A 12,933-nucleotide genomic window follows, 5' to 3' on the forward strand; every position below is an offset into this window, starting at 1 on the left:
ATTTAGAAAAGGCAGAGGAAAAAGAGATCAAATTGCCAACATCCATTAGATCATCGAAAAAGCAAGAGAATAGCAGAAAAATATCTACTTCTGCTTTATTGATTAAGCCAATGCATTTGATTGTGTAGCTCACAACAAACTGAAAAATTCTCAAAGAGATGGGAATCCCAGACCACCTTACTTGCCTCCTGAGAAATCTGTATGCAGGTTATGTACTAATAGTTAGAACCAGACGTGGAACAACAGACTGTTTCCAAGTTGGGAAAGGAGTACATCAAGGCTGGATGTTGTCACCCTGCTTATTTAACTTATATGCAGAGTATATCATGAGAATGCAGGGAAGGATGAAGCACAAACTGGAATCAAGATTACCAGGAGAAATATCAATAACCTCAGATATGCAGATGACACCACCTTTATGGCAGAAAGTGAAGAGGAACTAAAGAGCCTCTTGATGAAAGTGAAAGAGGAGAGTATAAAAGCTGGCTTAAAGCTCAGCATTCAAAAAATGAAGATCATGGCATCCGTTCCCATCACTTCATGGAAAATAGATGGGGAATCAATGGAAACAGTGAGAGATTTTATTTTGTGGGGCTCCAAAATCACTGCAGATGCTGACCATAGTCATTAAATTAAAAGATGCTTGCTCCTTGGAAGAAAAGCTATGACCAACCTAGACAGCATATTAAAAAGCAGAAACATTACTTTGCCAACAAAGATCTGTCCAGTCAAAACTACAGTTTTTCCAGTAGTCATGTATGGATGTGAGAGTTGGACCATAGAGAAAGTTGAGCACTGAAGAATCGATGCTTTTGAACTGTGGTGTTGGAGAAAACTCTTGAAAGTCCCTTGGACTTCAGATCAAACTAGTGAATTCTAAAGGAAATCCATCTTGAATATTCATTGAAATGACTGATGCTGAAGCTGAAACTCCAATGCTTTGTCTACCTGATGTGAAGATCTATATCCTTGGAAAAATCCCTGATGCTGGGAAAGATTGAAGATAGGAGGAGAAGGGGGTGACAGAGGATGAGATGGTTGGATGGCATACTGACTCGATGGATATGAGTTTGACCAAGCTCCAGGAGTTTGTGATGGAAAGGGAAGCCTAGCATGCTGCAGCCCACGGGGTCGCAAAGAATTGGACATGACTGAGCAACTGAACTGAATTGAGCAGTGCTGTAGCCTCTACTGGAATGTGGATTACTTGAAGGCAAAAGCTATCTAATTCAACTTGCATCCTGATCGTCTGCATATGTCTGGCACATAAGGTAGCTCAAAGTTTAGTATACATCTTTGTTTAAATGTTTGTTTGCTGACTCTAGAAGTGGAAATTTTCTTTCCTGTTTGAAATGTATAATTGTAAATAATACATGCTGTTTTAAAATACATTGGTTCTTGAGGGGAGACAATATCTGAAACTATTCAGTTTTTAGTAATGTAATGTCTATTGACTTCATAATAACATTATTTTGCAATGAATCAATGCAACATTTATTCTAGAATAAATAAGTGGATTTCCAGAAGAAAATAATAACTTATCATGAATTATTGCCTTAATTATTAAACAAAAAGGGCAGAAATCAACTTTGAGAATCACACAGGTGCAAAATCGTCATAGGTATCAAGACACTCCTTCCTCCATAAGATCTCATGCTCCAAACCCTAGTTTCTTCTGACTGTCTGCTTTCCCATAGTGCAAGATGGAGTAATCTATTCATGCTAACAATGTGAACATTTCAGTCAATCATCTGGAATCTTTGTCCAATCAACACAAAACATCTGGATATTTAGAAACATCTAGATGGCTGACTTCATTTTTCACTTTGCTTCCAGATGTTTTGGTGTCATGTAGATACAGTCTATTGCTCATGAAAATGGAATCTTAGTATAAACATTAACACAAGGTCTTTTCTCAAAGAGTTATGATTTACTATCTGTTTCTTATGACTCAATTTCAATTTATGTATGTTTCTAGCATTGGCCAAACATTAGCAAACCAAAGCCAGATTATGAGTAAACACTAACAACTTTCTGAATATATTATCAGGAAAGAAAATTTTATTTCCTAAGAAAATTTTCATAAAGCAGACAATGTTGTCTGTTTATGTCCTTGCCACATATATATTGCCAAATAGAGAGCTTGCCCAAAATATAGCAAATAACACAGTAGGAATACAACATTTACCACAAAAAATAGAAATTATCCAATGGGTATAATATGATTACAACTTCAGACAGAAAGGATATACAGGACTTTCAAGCTTATGGCAAAACGAGTTAATGCATTCTGGGAAAATTACACTCCTATCCTTCAACTTCTCAAGTGAAAAGAATAAAATATCATTGAAAGAAAACCTTAGAGGTGTTCATGAGGCTGTTGACTTGCACAAATTGCTAAACTAGCATACTGTTTGTATTTAATACATATAAATTTATAAGGGCAACAAACTTTCCAATTTATTTTTTAGTTCTTGGAACCAATCACAGAAGCTGTGATAAATCTAATTTCCAACTTTGTAATCTTTCCTGGGATTGACATACTGTTAAATACTTACAGTAAGGCTTACCAAATCTGTCACACAGGCAGTAGTAATAGCTGTATACAATGAAGTCCACTCATTCAAGTGTCTAGGTATATAAATTCATCCTTAATCACATGAAAAATGATCTCATAATTTACACTGTGTGTGCAGTATATCCTTTTAGATTAATTTCACACTTTTACATTGTTTAAAGGTCTTTTGTTCTCTGTGATTATGTATCTACCTAGTAAAAATCTATAACATATGACTTTGTTCTACAAACCATGAATTTACAATCATTTTACATATGTCAGTTTTGATAATTATGGTGCTGTGCAATCTATCAGTTGACAGTACTTTGGCAAAATCAGCCACTTTTTATTATTATTATTTACATGGCAATTTCAGCACTGTTTTTATTTTGATTATGTTCACAATTATCCCCTTGGATAACTTTCATACCACTGAATAAAAATGATTACTCTTATTTGATCTCTTTCATTACCAGTGTATCTATTATTCTTTAACAACTTTAGTTCAGTTCAGTTCAGTTGCTCAGTCGTGTCTGACTCTTTGCGACCCCATAGACTACAGCAGGCCAACTTACCTTTTCTTAAATTAACAACTTACTTTTTCTTAAATTAATAAGCAGTTTTATATCTTCATTGAGTGGATATCCTACTGAAGTTTTATTTGAGTTGAAGTCACATAAAGCACTTAATGTTGCACTATATTATTTAATCACTTTAGTCACTCTTCTTATATTACATTTGTCAGTCTCCCCATGAGAAATTTCAATAGAAATCCTCAGTTGAAGTTGGATTTTGAGATACAAATGAGGGTTAAAAAAGAAGACAAAGACAATGAGCTGTTTGCCCCATTATATTCTTACAACTTCATGTTTCTGTTGAAATAATTCATGCATTTTAATGTTCATCATTACCTAAAACATATTTTTATGTGTCAGGTTATTAGTGATTCTTATTTATATAACACAGCTTACTGGATTCAGGCAGAAGTGGAAGACATTACAAATTGAATGCATAATTGCATTTTGATTAAAATAAATAATAAATTATTTTACATGTAAAGTTGCCATACACAACAGTGGGAATTAGATGTGAGTTAGTTCTCCAGAGGTGGAAGCTTCCTGTAAGCCCTCCAAACACCTATCATAAATTAGAAGTGCAAGTAGGTGCAGCTACTTTCTTTGTAGGAAAAGGTGGAATCCTGACAGCTCCAAATTCATAAGAACTAATAGCATTTCAAAGTGTATTCTCAGAACAATCAAATTAAGAGAAATATCATTAACAGTGATTTGATTTTGGCAAACAAAACAAAAACATGATTTAAATATCATTTTCTTTTCAAGTGGTCCTTGGGATTGTGGAAGTATTGTCTGGGTCACCAGATCCAGATAATTCTGCTGGCAAGAATTATGTCTTAAACACACACACACACAAATCGATCTGACCATTACTAATAGACACACTCGAACTGTGTGCTTAAGACTGGGCAAGTCAAGTAATGACTGTCTCTCTTCAACTCCTATTTTTTTCTACTGCTATATCTAAAGTTAATGTATTACGCTGCCATAGTGGAATGTTTATCATGATCCAGACCACAGACATCTTAGTTACACTAGTGGTTAGCAAAGTACTCCATGATCTTTATGCCTAAATGATGTCTGACAGCTCAGGTTTCACTATAGTCCCAAGAAGTAACTTATTCCTACTCTTTCCATGACCTTGGATGATAAAAGGACATAATGGGGAGTCTAACAACCTTCTGTATCTAAAAGGAAATGACATCTTTAAAAAATGATCTCATCTCTTTCTGTAGAAAATAGAGTCATTATCCTCCCTTCTCCTCCCTTCAGCTGCAGCCATTTCTGCCCTCCAATATGTGAGGCCACCCATGATATGTAAAATTTAGTGGAGGTAAATTTAGATCACTCAAGGAACGACCACAGAAAAGAAACTGACCAAGCCTCCTGACTGCTGGTGCATCGAAACTAAAACAGCCAGAAGAAAGGATATCAACCAGAGAGCATTTTCACACAAGTGACAGAAAGGAGTGATAACTGCCGATGGGCAGAGGATTGAGGAAGAAGTGAAGCAATTTGGACTTCTAGGCAGCAATCCACCCAGGGAAATGTGGTTATTAAAGCTAACTGTTGGATAAACAAAGTTGATGGAAATTTACTTCTAAATTAATCTGCATTAATTTAATTTGAGAGCAAGCATGGTCAAGGGGATAGAACACTTGTCTAAGTAGTCAGGCATTTTGGATTTGTAGCTATGCTACAAACTCTCGTAAACTGCTTTGCCACTTTAGACCTTCACAGAGATAATGGTAACTGTTCTTTGTTTTGTTCCCGAGAATGTTTTCAAGATGTGAGATAATGCCCACAAAGTGTTTGAAGCTCTGCAGAAGAAAGCTCTAGATTTCAATATTCAATCCGTTTGTAATTAGGCATCTATTTTACACATTTTTGGAGCTGTTACTAGGTATACAGTATTGTGTTAGATGTTATAGAGGGATAAGAATAGATAAGCCTAAACTCCTGTATTCATGGAACTAAAGATTGAGTAGCAGGACCACACACACACACACACACACACATATATATGTATATTGGTTGCTATCTTGGCAATATGAGACATATGCAGTATGAGGAATAAAAATAACATTCTGGGGCCCAAGCAAAGTAGCAACCACTTCTTGCCAAAGAGAAACAGGAGAAAGGGAACTTTATGTGAACCTTGGAAAAGTGTTCAGGATTTCAAAGAACAAAAATGTGGAAAGGGCTTTTCCAAAGGATTAAACAACATAGGCAGAGTAGTATTTGATATGTGGAACGGCATGTAGTCTAGTTTAGTTGTAGCATAGAGTGTGTGAAGGGAAGTGGTTTGGAATAAAATTAGAAGATGTAGAGTAAAATCAGGCTACAAGAACTTCCATACTAGCCTAATGAAGTTGAATTTCATTCGTTTGGTAAGGAGAAACCACATAAGATATTTCAGGCTCCTGAACAAAATGGCTGAAGCTTTACTTTTGTTGGAGTGGGGACACATTAGAGGTAACATGACTGAAGTATTGGAACAATATAGTTGTGAGGAATCAGAAAACTAAATAGGAATAGTAGTAGTGAAGGTGAAAATAAGAGAGGAGGAAAGAGAGACAGAGACTTCAGAGAGAGAATCAGTAAGACATTTTAATCAAGTATATAGGTTTGCCAACATCACCTTTGCTGACTAAGGTCCATATAGTCAAAACTATGGTTTTTCCAGTAGTCATTTACAGATGTGAGACTTGGACCTTAAAAAAGCCTGAGCACTGAAAAACTGATGCTTTTAAATTGGGGCGTTGAACAAGACTCTTGAGAGTCCCTTGGGCAGCAAAGAGATCAAACCAGTCAATCTTAAAGGAAATCAACCCTAAATATTCACTGGAAGGACTAACGCTGATGTTGAAGCTCTGATACTTTGGCCATCTGATGCAAAGAGCCAATTCCTTGGAAAAGGCCCTGAAGCTTGGAAAGATTGAGATCAGGAGGAGAAGGGGACAACAGAAGATTAGATGGTTGGATAGCATCATCAACTCAATGGGCATAATTTAGAGCAAACTCCAGGAGATAGTGAAGGACTGAGAAGCCTGGTATGCCGTGGTCCATAGGGTTGCAAAGAATTGAACATGACTTAGTGACTGAACAACAACAATAGTGATTTGAAGGAGAGTGAGAATTTTAAGGATAGAAATATAAATACATAAAGTCTGAAGATACGAATAATAAGTCAAATTTTGGATATTTAAAATTTTAGGCATTAACATTTATCTAAGTGAAAACATTTAAATATTAATTCAGCATTTGAAACTGTGGTTCTGAGAACTGAAGAAGGAAATTGTTATTGAAGATATAGATTAGGGAAAATCATTTGAACAGAGATGTTATTTGAAATAATACACATGGATGAAATCATTAGAGTGGAGATTATTACTGAAGAGAAGAAATGATCCAGCAGAAGTGACAGAGACAAATGACCAAACCAGTAGGAGAATTCAGAAGGCTGGGGAATCTTGCAAGCCAAGAAAGCAGATAATTTCAATAAAAAGGAGTTAGTGAAATGTACTGCATTAAATGTTATGGAGAGGTTAAGAAGAGTAAGGTCTAAGAAAAGACTGAAATTTTGCAGTTAAGGAGTCATCAGTAACTTTCAAAACCCAGTTTCAATAGAGGGTGGAAGAGAGGCAACCTGACTTTAAATGGGTTGAAAAGTAGATGGTGCTATATAGGAGAAGTGACTACAGATTATATTTTTGAGATATTCGGTCATGGACAGAAAACTGGATATATGCCATAATATTCAGTGAATAAGAAAAAGTCTTTGCTAGCTTCATTATTTCTGTTTATCTTCCTTTTGGCTTTTCCTAGACTGGACTATATTAGTGGGAATAGGAAAATGCTAAAGATGTAAGAGAGAAGGGACTAATAGATGAAACAGAAGGAGAGGACAAACAGATTAATCCTGGGAAGGAGAAGGGACATGTTTTCCTCACAGACAAGATAATGGGAAAAAATAATGAAGGAAAATCCAGAGAAGCTTTGAGATGGAGGAGGAGACAAGAAGAGAGTTCATGGAAAATGTTTTGTTATTTTTTCCCCCTCAATAAATAAGAAATTAAGTTATTTCCTGAGTGAAGACATAGAATTGTGTCTGAAAGCTTAAGGAACATGGAAATGATTTAGAATAACTATTGTACAGATTAGATAAGAGTATCAAGAAAATAAATAAAAGAAATATTTTTTGAGCAACAGTCAAGGACTACATTAAGGTAAACCTAATCATTAGCTTTTTGACTTTCTTCAGCAATGCTCAGCAGCCTATACACAAGTGTGCAGAAAACAGGCATTGGGACTTTTTCAGAGTTTAGGGTTGTATGCAGCAGATATCCAGAGAGCCAAAGAGGCTAAGAATTCTAAGATGCTGTGTAAAATATTACTCAAATGTATGACTGTGGCTTCTAAAATAAGTACACAAGCAAATGAAACCAGAAATGGAGTGTTATCTGAGAAAATATGCATTTAAAGGGAATTTTGTCATGGTGATGGTAAAGTATTGATTTACTAAATATGAAGAAGTCAAATATAAGGAGGTGGTAATATTGGAAGCAGAATTTCATATATCAGTGCTTACAAATCACACAGTTCTAAACAATGATAGGTAATAGGCTTCTGCCAGACTGAAAAATGACCAGCTGACATGGCATGAATTATACATGTATTAATATAATTGTTATTATTGCTGTTTAGAATGTAGAATTGTTGAGACATATATTCAAAGTTGTGTCTAGATTGTGGCATATATATGTCTTGGACTGCAAGGAGATCAAGCCAGTCAATCCCAAAGGAAATCAAACGTGAATATTCATTGGAAAGACGGATGCTGAATACTTTGGCCAATACTTTGGCCACTTGATGTGAAGAGCCAACTCATTGGAAAATACCCTGATTCCAGGAAAGATTGAAGGCAGAAGAGAAGGGGGTGACAGAGGATGAGATGGTTGGATGGCATCATTGACTCAATGGACATGAGTTTGAGCAAGCTCTGGGATATGTTGAAGTACAGGGAGGCCTGGCATGCTGCAATCCATGGGGTCACAAAGAGTCGTACGTGACTGAGTGACTGAACAACAATTAAAAAAAAAGTTCAAAGTTAGGGCTTCCCAGGTGAAGCTAGGGATAAAGAACCTTCCTGCATAAAAGAGTGGGTTCAGTCCCTGGGTCAGGAAGATCCTCTGGAAGAGAGCACAGCAACCCACTCTTGTATTCTTGCCTGGAGAATCCCATGGACAGAGGAGCCTGACAGGCTATGGTCCACAGGTTTGCACAGAGTCAGACACGACTGAAGCAAATTAACACCCACACACCAGGTGCAAAGTTACCAAGTTATACCCAGTGCTATTACAAATTTGAAAATCATGCTCAGAAAACTAATAGGATGGGATGCACACACACACAAATTATGCATGGAAGCATAATGTATGAAGCACTGTGATCAGCTGTATTATTTTCCCTTTGTTTACTCTTCTTATGACATTGTCACTTCTTGATTTTCTCAGTCTTTTCCCTTTTTTTTAGGTGATTTTTAAAAGTAATTTTATTTATTTATTTTTGGCTGCACTGGATGTTTGTTGCTGCGTGTGGGCTTTCCTCTAGTTGTAGCAAGTGGGCGCTACTCTCTAGTTACAGTGCATGGGCTTCTCATTGCAGTGGCTTCTCATGTTAAGGAGCTCAGGCTCTAGGCACCCAAGTCTCAGTAGTTGCAGCTTATAGGCTTAGTTGCCTAGCAGCATGTGAGATCTTCCCTGACCAGGGATAGGACCTGTATCCCTGGCATTGGCAGGCAGATTCTTAACACTGGACCACTGAGGAAGTCCCTTCCAGGTGATTTTTGAAGAAATAATTTTGGAATATCAAGGCTACCTTGCTATTGATGAAGTGAAAGTGCTCAGACAACTATGTAGTAAGTTTCCTTAACTTGTAAATATTTGGGGACTTGTTTGGGGGCATCTTTATGTTACAGATTAAGAGAAGGCAATAAAACCTGGGGAGAAGTCATGTTGCCATGAGGATTCTCTGACAAGTCTCTAGGTGTTGCTTTGCCACCCCAGAAACTCAAAAACATGTATTTCATGTGTAAATGTCATCATAGGTTATGTGTTTTTTTTTTTTTTAAATTGAGATATGTAGTCTTTTCTTAGAAAAAATAAAAGTAAAAATAAATAAATGAAGCTAAGTCACTTGACCAAACTCCTATAGGTACTGAGTGAAAAATGAGATTTGAGGATAGGTTGGAATTTATGTAATTCTCTAGCCACTAGGTTATGTTTTCTTAAATAATTTACCTTGGCATAAATTCGATGTCAATTGGCGGGTGAACCCACCATGGTTTCTGTCCCCATTGTAGCTAGTTTATACAGTATTTGTAGAATCCATGATTAGTATATCATGTCCTTGCCTTACCACAAGATATTTGATAACCAAATATAACCTGTAAATATGAGCTTTACTAATTATAACCCACTCTAGTATTCTTGCCTGGGAAATTCCATGGACAGAGGAGTATGGCGGGCAACAGTCCATGGGGTTGCAGAGTCAGACATGATTCAGTGATTAAACAACAACAATTACAACAATAATGTTTACAGGGTCATGAAGATGGATAATGGTGAATTGAACCTGTCAAATAACTGATTTGCCAGAGAATCACTTTGAATTCTGAAAGTAGATTTGCATTTAGGCTTAAGTAGATGCTCATTATAGGCTTTCATGATGGCTTAAATGGTAAAGAAGGTGTCTGCTATGCAGGAGATCCAAGTTCAGTCACTAGTCTGGGAAGATCCCCTGCAGAAGCAAATGGCTACCCACTCCAGTATTCTGGCCTGGTGAAATTCCATAATCAGTGGAGCTTCTTGATAATGGTGAAGGATAAGAGTGAAAAAGCTGGCTTAAAACTCAATATTAAAAAAAAAAAAAAAAAAAAAAAACTAGGTTCATGGCATCTGCTACCATAATTTCATGGCAAGTAGAAGGGGGAAAGTTGGAAGCAGTGACAGATTTCCTCTTCTTGGGCTCTAAAATCACTGTGGATGGTGACTGCAGCCATGTAATTAGAAGAGAATTGCTTCTTGGTGGTAAATCTATGACAAACCATAGACATTTCTCCAAAGAAGACATACAGATGGCTAACAAACACATGAAAAGATGCTCAGCATCACTCATAATCAGAGAAATGCAAATCAAAACCACTATGAGGTACCATTTCACACCCGTCAGAATGGCTGCGATCCAAAAGTCTACAAGCAATAAATGCTGGAGAGGGTGTGGAGAAAAGGGAACTCTCTTACACTGTTGGTGGGAATGCAAACTAGTACAGCCACTATGGAGAACAGTGTGGAGATTCCTTAAAAAACTGGAAATAGAACTGCCTTATGATCCAGCAATCCCACTGCTGGGCATACACACTGAGGAAACCAGAAGGGAAAGAGACACGTGTACCCCAATGTTCATTGCAGCACTGTTTATAATAGCCAGGACATGGAAGCAACCTAGATGTCCATCAGCAGATGAATGGATAAGAAAGCTGTGGTACATATACACAATGGAGTATTAATCAGCCATTAAAAAGAATACATTTGAATCAGTTCTAATGAGGTGGATGAAACTGGAGCCTATTATACAGAGTGAAGTAAGCCAGAAGGAAAAACACCAATACAGTATACTAACGCATATATATGGAATTTAGAAAGATGGTAACAATAACCCTGTGTACGAGACAGCAAAAGAGACACTGATGTATAGAAAAGTCTTATGGACTTTATGGGAGAGGGAGAGGGTGGGAAGATTTGGGAGAATGGTATTGAAACATGTAAAATATCATGTATGAAACGAGATGCCAGTCCAGGTTCGAAGCACGATACTGGATGCTTGGGGCTAGTGCACTGGGAAGACCCAGAGGGATGGTATGGGGAGGGAGGAGGGAGGAGGGTTCAGGATGGGGAACACATGTATACCTGTGGCAGATTCATTTTGATATTTGGCAAAACTAATACAATTATGTAAAGTTTACAAATAAAATAAAATTTTAAAAAATATATATAAAAAAATAGAAATGATAAAAATTAAAAAACAAAAAAGCAAAGCTATTACTTTGCCAACAAAGGACCCATACACTCAAGGCTATGGGCTTTTCATTAATCATATACGTATATGAGAGTTGGACAATAAAGAAGGCAGAGCACTGAGAATTGATGCTTTTGAACTGTGGTGCTGGAGAGGATTCTTGGGAGTCCTTTGAGCAACAAAGAGATCAAATTAGTCCAATCTTAAAGGAAGTAAACTCTGAATATTCATTGGAATGACTGATGCTGAAGCTGAAGCTCCAATACTTTGGCCGCCTGATGGAAAGAGCTAAAAGACCCTGACGCTGGGAAAGATAGAAAGCAGGAGAAGAGGATGACAGAGGATGAGATGGTTGGATGGCATCACTGATTCAATGGACATGAACTTGATCAAACTCTGGGAGATGGTGAGGCACATGGAAGCCTGGTGTGCTGCAATCCATGGGGTCGAGAAGAGTTGGACACTTCTTAGTGACTAAAGAACAACAAGATACTCATTTTACTTCTTTATGTCAGTCTATTTGGCTTTAGTCTACATCTACAAGGTCCCAAAGACAAGAGGGAAATGAAAAGTTTTCCAAACACAATACTTTATTAACTGAACAGCTCAGTTCTTCAACATGTTAGCATGACAAGAAAAGCAAATGTTTCTGAATTTTCGACTGATCTTGCACTGAGAAAATAGGTCATGTAGATTGATTTACCAAAAGAATATAGTAAAAAGCCCCAAACCTAAAATTCTTTATCAGATATGAAAATCCACACTTTTAACATCGTACAGCTATGTTCATTTTCATACACTTCTGACAGGGCTACAATTTCAAGTCAGATTTTAATGCAATTAACATGAATAAATTATATATATATGTATTAATATGTATATGTATCAGTCAGTCAGTTCAGTTGCTCAGTTGTGTCCGACTCTTTGTGACCCCATGGACTGCAGCATGCAACTCTTCCCTGTCCATCACCAACTTTATATAATCATTAATAAAAATTGTTCCAGTTCAGCTTTGTTCTTTTTATCAAAAGAAATGGCACAAAGTCTACTCTATCTCAGATGTCTAGAGAAAAATATCTGACTCAAATGACTGGTGAATTCTATCACTCAGTCATTAGAGTGAAACTATTAGTTTAATGATGTCTTTTTTCTCCACTTAACTGACTGGTTATTTGACTGAAGTCATTACATCAGTTGGTAGTTCAGATTGTTATAAATCTGTAATAATTATATAGATAGAACAGGCAAATTACTCTGATGCTTATGTAAAAAGATTATATATCAGAAGTAGCCATATAAATGCTAAAACTAATCTTTAAAATGTATCAGTGTAGGAATGGCTTTTGTTTCAGTTCATTTTATTTGAATTCATTACCACTTTTAACTTTTATAAGTTTACAGTTTTCAACCATACATTTGGCAGCCAGCAAATATGAAATATTTCATGAGCATTTGCAGTCATAAATTATGGACATGTAATGATGCCAAATTATAGAGGTCAAAGAACATCATAACTTGCATATTTATCTTACGTTTCTGCACCAATAGTAAAAAGTAAAGTTATTAGATAAGTTTATTTGCACACATGAAAGATTTATCTTAAACTTAGAAATGAACCAGTGCATTTATTGATTCCAGTGACTGTTCCATTCATTAAATGCCTCCTAAATGGTCTGCGTTTCTGGTTGCAAAGTCATCATGTGCCATTAAGCATTATGGAAA

Source organism: Bos taurus, chromosome X, assembly GCF_002263795.3.
Source record: "Bos taurus isolate L1 Dominette 01449 registration number 42190680 breed Hereford chromosome X, ARS-UCD2.0, whole genome shotgun sequence".
NCBI lineage: Eukaryota > Metazoa > Chordata > Mammalia > Artiodactyla > Bovidae > Bos > Bos taurus.